Below are 8,870 nucleotides of genomic sequence, written 5' to 3'. Positions count from 1 at the left end.
TTCCCTGCTTTCCTTTGAGGATGAGAAGCACTATGGAAGTGTAAGCCAAACTCATTCTTTTCTCCCTAGCTTGTTTTTTAGGTCATGGTATTTTGTCACACCAATAAAAGCTATAGAGCAGCATCTCTCCACCACAAACACACAGCTTCCTTCCTTCCTTCCTTCCTTTTCTTTCTTTCTTTCTTTCTTTCTTTCTTTCTTTCTTTTTTGACAGCAGAGTGGCCTCAAACTTAGAGATCCACCAGTCTCTGCCTCCCATGTGCACCACTAAGCCCTGCTTACGCCACGACTTATGTCACCAATTGGATGTGACTTTTTTACTATGATGCCCCTACTGCCTTTCCCTGTCCTGACCTCTCCTGCCTGGGCTGTCAGTTGAGCCCAGGATCCTAGGTTCCCATGCACAGGTGCAGCCACCAAGCTCCACGTTTGTGTGTCTCATCTGCCTTTTTATTTTTAGAGTACTTACATTTATTTTTAATGTTTCTTAGTGTTTTGTTTACATGTATGTATAGACACCACATAGGTGGCCGGTGCCTGCGTAGTTCAGAAGAGCGTGTCGGATGCCCTGGAGCTGGAGTTCAGGACAGTTAAAGGACACACATGTGGATTCTGGGAATTGAATCCAGTTCCTCAGTGCTCTAACCATTGAGCCAACTCCCCAGACCCTCAGGTTTATTTTTGTTTTTGTTTTGTATGTACATGTGTGTGCATATGTGTGAGTTTATCTGTGTAGGTGTACATGTTTATGTGCGTGAGAACTGACATTGGGTATATTCCTTGATCATATTTCACTTTATCTATTGAGGCCCCGGGCTGGAGGATTTTGGTGAGTCTAACTGCCTAGCTTGCCCCAGGGAGCGTCTGCCTCTGCCTCCTGAGAGCCTCCAAGCCTACCCAGCTGATGTTTCTCAAATTGACTACATCTGGAATCAGCTAAAACCCAAGCATCTGGGCATACCTGGGAGGGATTTTTTTCTTTTCTTCTTTCTTTCTTTCTTTAAAGATTTATTCATTTATCATACGTAAGTACACTGTCACTGTCTTCAGACACACCAGAAGAGGAGGGCATCAGATCCTAAACCCATCCTAAACCTGGGCCAACCTTCTCCAGACAACTCTTGTAGCAGAGGGAAGCTTTTGGGTTTTGCCTGCTTGCTCTCACCCTTACTGCCAAGTTCATCTGTCCCGTTGTTGAGGCATTCCGTCACTGGTGTTAGAACCTGCTTCTGAATCCTCACTGAGAAGCACCAGCAGCAGCACTCTAGGGCTTTCTAGGACTCCGGCACCGGGAGTCAGCCATTGTTGATCACTATAACATAGTCAGAAAGCCGTCTAATAAATCCCCTTTAAATAGATATAGTCATTCTATATGTTCTTTTCCTTAAGCAAACAATGACTAACACACCACACATGACCACTTTATCCACTGAGCTATCTCTCCCATCTTTTTTGTAAGATTTATTTTTATGTATGTGAGCACATTGTTGCTGTCTTCAGACACACCAGAAAAGGAGGGCATCAGATTTCATTACAGATGGTGGTGAGCCACTTACCCACTGAGCCTTCTCTCCAGCCCCCCATCTCTCCCACCTTAGAATGACTTATTACCATTGTTATTGTGATGGTTTGTATGTGCTTGGCCCAGGGAGTGGCACTATTTGGAGGTGTGGCCTTGTTGGAATAGTTGTGTCACTGTGGGCATGGGCTTTAAGACCCTACTCCTAGCTGCCTGGAACCAGTACTCTGCTAGCAGCCTTCAGATGAAGATGTAGAACTCTCAGCTCATACACTATGCCTGCCTGGATGCTGCCATGCTTCTGCCTTGATGATAATGGACTGAACCTCTGACCCTGTAAGCCAGCCCCAATTAAATGTTCTTGTGAGAGTTGTCTTGGTCATGGTGTCTGTGCACAGCAGGAAAGCCCTAAGACAGTTATTGTTATTACTTTTGAGACGGTCCCAGCTTGCCCCTAACTCTCCATCCTCTTGCTTACTCTTCCCAAGACTTGGGATTATAGGCCTGCCTGTGCCATCATGCTTTATGCAGTGTTTGAGGATAACTTTGCACGTTAGTCTAACACTACCAACTGAGCTACATCCCAGGCCTCAGTGTGCATGGGCGTGTGTGGCCACAGAACAATTGCTGTACCCCAGGAACACCTACTAGCTTATTTTCTGAGCTAGGCCTGCACGGGGCTGGCTAGAAGGGAGCTCTGAGGATCTGCCTGTCTCTGCCTCCCCAGCACCAAGGCTGTGCCCGGGTCTATTTAGCTTAGGTCCTTGAGTTACAAGGCAAACCCTTTATCACCTGAGTGCCCCACACCCAAGCCGTTTCCTGTCTAGTTTTTGAGATTTGGTGTCACTATGCTGCTCAGACTGCTCTGAAGTTCCTGGGCTCAAGGGAACCTTGGACCTCAGCTCCTGGGCAGTGGGCACTGCAGCAGGGGTCACTGTGCCTGCTTAGAGGGAATTCATTCGCTTGTTTGTTCGTTTGTTTGTTTGGAGGGGAGTGAGGCTGGTAGAGCTCGCTCACTGTATAACTGAGTGTACTGGTTAGGTTTTTTGTTTTTTGTCAATTTGACACATGCTAGGGTTACCTAGGAGGAGGGAACTTCAATTGAGATGTCCCCATCAGATTGACTTCTAGGCCTGTCCGCAGTGTATGGAAAACAAGCCATTAAGAGCAAACCGGTAAGCATCCTCCATCTTCTCTGCTTCAGCTCCTACCTCCAGATTCCTGCCTGGACTGATGCTTGATCCCTCCATGATGCACTGGGACTCGGAAGTGTAAATAAGTCTTTCCTCCCCAACCTGCTTTTGGTCCAGTGTTTAGCACAGTACTAGGAACTGGAACGCCAAGGCTAGCTAGAAGCCATGGTCCTGTTGCTTTGAGCTCTCAGATTACAAACATGCTTTGCCAGGCCTCATTTGGAAGGGGGTGGGGATCAGCTGTCGAAATAGATCATTAACAGCATTTGCTACTCTGGCAGAGGACGTAGGTTCAGACCTCAGCACCCAAGAGTCTGTAACTGGGTATCTGATGCCCTCTTCTGGCCTTCTCAGGCACTGCTTGTGCGTGGCGCACAGACACACAAGTAGGCAACAAACCCGTACACGTAAAATAAAAACGAATAAATCAAGCACGACAGTGGTGGTAGCTGACAGCCAGGGGTTAAAAAAAAAAAAATGGGGGCTGGGGATTTAGCTCCGTGGTAGAGCGCTTACCTAGGAAGCGCAAGGCCCTGGGTTCGGTCCCCAGCTCCGAAAAAAAGAACCCCCCCCCCCCAAAAAAAAATGCCTTCATCTTCCTGGGATCCTCAGGACCCAAGGCTGACAAAGCTTCCCAGAACAGGACCAGAGCACAGAGGAACTATAGCTCCCTCGTGTGGAAGAAGAAGCCTGAGCCCTTCTCCCTTGAGCTGGAATACTTTCTTAGCTGTGGGATTGTCTGGGCCGTCAGCTTCCCATGTGGTATCTTTCTTCATCCTTTCCAAGCAGGAAATAGACAAGGACTGTTTGAGTGGATGAAGGAAGGCTCAGCGGAACGTGGGGGCGTCCAAAGCCGATGAGTATGAGAGTCAGGGCTTCAGGGCCGTCTCCCAGTAAGTTCAATTCTGAAGTTGGGTCTGGAGTAAGTACAATCCTTGGGGAGGCTTAAACGTCCTGTGGTGTGGCCAACTGTCGTCATTGCCACTGATGTCCACCAGAGGGCGCATGATGCCCAAGGTGCTGCCATCACCTGACTTTTTTTTTTTTTTTTTTTTTTTCAGAGCTGGGGACCGAACCCAGGGCCTTGCGCTTGCTAGGCAAGCGCTCTACCACTGAGCTAAATCCCCAACCCCCATTACCTGACTTCTATGCAAACAAGCCAAAGGCAAGTAAAAGTAGGTGTGTGTGTCTGTGTGTGTGTGAACCAGTCATAAATAATTTTTGTTATTTTTGTTTGTTTTTGAGACAGGGTCTCACTATGTAGCCCATGCTGACCTCAGACTCTAGGGATCCCCCTATCTTTGCTTCTGGAGCTGGTATTAAAGGTCTGTGCCACCCAGACTTCCAAAAGCAGACTTTTTTTTTTTTTTTTTTTTTGGTTCTTTTTTTCGGAGCTGGGGACCGAACCCAGGGCCTTGCGCTTCCTAGGTAAGCGCTCTACCACTGAGTTAAATCCCCAGCCCCCCCCCTTTTTTTTTAAAGATTTATTTATTTATTATATATAAGTACACTGTAGCTGTCTTCAGATACACCAGAAGAGGGCATCAGATCCCATTACAGATGGTTGTGAGCCACCATGTGATTGCTGGGAATTGAACTCATGACCTCTGGAAGAGCAATTGGGTGCTCTTAACCGCTGAACCATCTCTCCAGCCCCCAGAAACAGACTTCTTGTTAAGATGTATTTATGCATTTTATGTATATGAGTCAGATCCCATGATGAATGCTTGTGAGCAACATGTATTGCCGGGAATTGAACTCAGGACTCTGGAAGAGCAGCTAGTTCTTTTATGCACTGGCCTGTCTCTTCAATCTCCCTCCCCATGAATCCTTAAAAAAAAGAAAAAAGGGAAGAAAATGGTTTTGGACTTTGAAAACAGGTTGCAAAGACAGTTTGGCACATCATGTGCCTTTTTTAAAACCAAGAAGCACGCAGGAGGAATTTGCTGTGACATACGATGTTTTGACATTGTTTTCAAGCAAGAACACATTGCTTATTAAACACAACACAATCTGGAACAAATGGGATTGTGGGGCAGGCTGGGCTGAGTCAGAGCTCTTCTGTGCAGGGCAGTCCTGCCAGGAGAGAGGCGGGGAGAAGAGGCGGGGTCAGGAGGAGTCGATGCTACTGTGCAGGAAACAGAGATTGTTGGAGGGCGGCTTTGGAACTAGGAAGAGGCTCTGATTGGCTGTGGTGCTGTGGCTGAGGTAAAGATGAAGCTGTCACTTGATCAGGTGAGATCAAGGGCTTGGAGGCTGGAATGAAGTGGGGCTGGCTGGTGGCTGGGTCCCTGGAGTGTGGGAGGAAGTGTTGGTGAGCTACAGATGGGCAACGCTCCGCGGTTTGGGAGGAGTTTAGGTTTATGCAGTGGGAAGAGCTGGGTTGGGGGTTGAATGAAGAAGAGACCCTAGGGTCTGAGATGGCCTGGAGGTGTCCTGTCCTGCCTTGGCCTGAAGCCAGCTCAGAAACCCTCTGCTGACAGCCTCTCCCTTCCCATAGCCCGACACCAGTGCCCAGTGTGCCCAGTCAGCCACATGACACCCCCGCCCTGCACACGGAGCATCCTCCAGCCCTCCTTACCCACCTTTGTTCTCTGCACACTCCTTTTGCTCTTCCAATCCTTCAATTTTTTCACCAAGAAGGCCCACTAGAAGCTGACACACCCTCAGAAAAGGGGTTGGAGAGGAGAGGAGAGGCACACTGGGCCCCCGTCTCCCTTCCGAGCAGCCAGGGCAATGGGTTCGGGCAAGCCTGGTGTTCCATGACCTTTTCTGGGGACTCTATCCACCACAGACAGACAGGACAGTGGCTGAAGGAGTGATTCCACACAAGCTGGAGAAGCTTGTTGTTGTTATGGTTTGGAGTTTTTTTGTCTTTTGGGTTTTCTTTTTAAAGATTTATTCATTTATTATATATAAGTACACTATAGCTGTCTTCAGATACACCAGAAGAGGACATTGGATCTCTTTACAGATGGTTGTGAGCCACCATGTGGTTGCTGGGAATTGAACTCAGGACCTCTGGAAGAGCAGTCGGGGCTCTTAACCACTGAGCCATCTCTCCAGCCCTGGGTTTTTGTTTTTTGTTCTTGCTTTTTTCCCTCTTTTCCTGAGAGAAATACCTTGAGGTTGGATGGGTAGGGAGGTGGGGGATATCTATGAGGACCTGAGGAGAGAAAATATGATTAAAATATAGGGTATGAAAAATTGAGCCAGGCAGTGGTGATCTCACCTTTAATCCCCCACTCTGGAGGCAGAAGCAGGCAGATCTCTGTGAGTTCAAGGCCAGTCTGGTCTACAGGACAGCCAGTGCTAGCTGAGTCCTAAAAAAACAAACAAACAAACAAACAACAAAGACAAAAACAAAAACAACACAAAATTAAACACATTTAAATAGAATCACATCATTTTCCTGTTCTTGTTCCTCCCTCAAATACTTCCCCAACCGCCCTTCTGTCACTCAAATTCATGGCCTCTATTTGTGCAACTGTGGTGACATATGTGTGTATATGTACACACACACACACATACACACACACACACACACGCACGCACAATTGGATTGGGTTACCTTTAGGAGTGCTGGTATCTTTTTTTTTTTTTAAAGATTTATTTATTATATATAAATACACTGTAGCCGTCCTCAGACACACCAGAAGGGGGCATCAGATCCCCCCACAGATGGTTGTGAGCCACCACGTGGCCGCTGGGAACCGAACTCAGGACCTCCGGAAGAGCAGTCGGGTGCTCCCAACCGCTGAGCCATCTCTCCAGCCCGAGTGCTGGTATCTTAAGGGCAGCTCCGTCGCCTCCCCTGAGCAATTGTTAACTGATTGATCACTCATCCCTCTACTTGCAGCCTTGTGGGCACTCTCCCTTCTGCCTTCTACAAGGGACTGTTAGTGACCTAACCTTGTAAGGGTCTTTTCAGATCAGCACAGGTTAGTCATTTATCTTGTGTTGTAGTCAGAATGCAACAATGTTGAGGGGTTGGCTTTCTCCCTCCTCTATGGAGAGCTTTTGGGGCTGCTTCTTGAAACTTGGCAGGAGCTTGACATTGGGCTAGGCTAAGGAAGTAAGCTCAGGCGAGGATTTGACTTTGGGCCAGGACAGGGAAGTAGGCTCAGATAAGGATATATACATTTGGGTTAATGCAGAGCTCAAGGTAAACTCAACAGTGGCATTTCTTTAATATTGGACATCCTGATGAGCCCTAGAAACAGTGATCGTGGGACTTTGTGTATTGCCTTGGTTGTTCCTTGACCTAGAACTGATTCTATCATTTTGCATGTACTTAAAATGGTATAAAAGCAGACTGGGAAAAAATAAACCTGCTTCAGCCTCCGAACTGGTTGGGGTCATGCTACAGTGTTGTCTAATTGTCCTTTTCTTTTTAATCCTCCCTCCCCAACTCCCTGGAGAACCCATTGACTAACTGAGCTGGCTTGGTCACTCCTCTCTGTGAGTCTAGGGCATTAAACTCAAGCTTGATGACGAGTGTGTTTACTGAACCATCTTAATCAGCAGCCTAATCACAGTTGCTGATTTCAAGATGGTAACAGCTTGGTCATGCCCAGAGGACAAGCATTTCAGATATCTGAGAAGAGAAATGTAGAAGGCCAGCAAGATGGCTCAGGGAATGAAGGGTACTTGCTGCTAATCCTGATGACCAGAGTTCAATCCCTGGGCCCCTGATGAAAGGAGAGAACAGTGGCGTATGTGTCTACACACAGACAAACATACTCAGAGTCACAACAAATTAATTGTGTGTATATAAAAATATTTAATGTATAAAATAGATGGAGATATTTAATAAATATTAAAGAGTAAATAAATTCAAAGGGAGACAGAGCATGGGACAGGGGTGCCTCCTAGCCCCATCCCAGAAAAAATCCTGGGGAGTTTGGGAGTCATCAGGTTCCCAGGTTAGCCCATTTTGAAGCTGAGATGGGCCGCCCAAATCCCAGATGTCCCTGGGCCAGGGCAGATGAGAGACAAACACATAGTGCTAGACCTGCTTCTGCCCATGCAGATCCAAGCCAGATGGAGATCACAGTGACTTTATGAATCTATATGAAGGCCAGGTCCCAACCTGCACACTTCCTCTCTCCTAACGGTGTGACAGCTGTCACTGGCTGTCTCTGAGCTAAGATGAGCCCAGATGCTCCCAGCACATCAGCATAGTGATAGCTTATGACTGTTGGTGTCTAGATGTCAGCTTTGGCCCTAAGTGGGCTCATCAGACTTCCTGGAGAAGGTGTAGGGAACCTTGGACACCTAAAGACCAAGTTGTCGGCACAAAGCAGATTTATCTGTCCCAGGTGGACAAAGGGGAGGGGTGAGGGACAAAGACAGGAGACAGAGGACAAGGAAGATGGGAACAAGGGAGAGGGAAAGAAGGAGGATGGGGGGTGGTATTTGTCTTTGGTTCAGGGACACGGGCCTCTGGATAGAGTGGAGACAGATGTGGTCCATAGGCTGCTGGTGGTTTATAGAGGTAAACTGGAGACCCCGAATTAGGATGAGGTGTTTAATTTTGATCGGGCGTAGTAATAGGTGAACCAAGGGAGGTTTTTGATTCCTGGGCTTGAATACTTTGATGGCTGATCTCGGTAGTCACCTCAGAGGAAGAAGTAGCCAAATAAGGGACAGGCCTTGGGGGCTCTCTGAAGTGAAAGTCCCTCTGGAGTGGAGACTTAAGGGTTCTTAGAAAGTCAGTTGTGTTGGACGGTGTTCTGCTGGGGCAAACACAGGAAGGAGTGTTTCGCTGAAGCAGACACAGGTGAAAGGCTAAGGCAGACTCCTGAGGGGATGTTTCGCTTAAGCAGAACAACCTTTCACCTTGGTCGACTTCAGAGAGATGTTCCTTCCTGTGTTTGCCCCAGGATAGCACCATCCAACACAACTGACTTTCTAAAGAACCCTTAAGTCTCCACACCTCAGACAGACTTACATGAGAAGGTAAAATCATCATGGGGAGAGAACAAGAGGCGCTCAGGAGAGTACTAGAGATTGTGTCCTTAGGGCCTCCTCCCAAGCTCTGGCCTTAAATTCACAGACTTGCCCACTACTGTATTCCGAGTGCTGGGAGCAAAGGCTTGACCATCAAGGCCAGCTTGGTCTGTGTTTACCCACACCTGGCTCGCTTGCTTGCTCTA

Source organism: Rattus norvegicus, chromosome 1 (assembly GCF_036323735.1).
Source record: "Rattus norvegicus strain BN/NHsdMcwi chromosome 1, GRCr8, whole genome shotgun sequence".
In the NCBI taxonomy this organism is placed as follows: domain Eukaryota; kingdom Metazoa; phylum Chordata; class Mammalia; order Rodentia; family Muridae; genus Rattus; species Rattus norvegicus.
The sequence above is the reverse complement of the archived record's forward strand: the minus strand, read 5'-3'. Positions refer to the sequence as shown.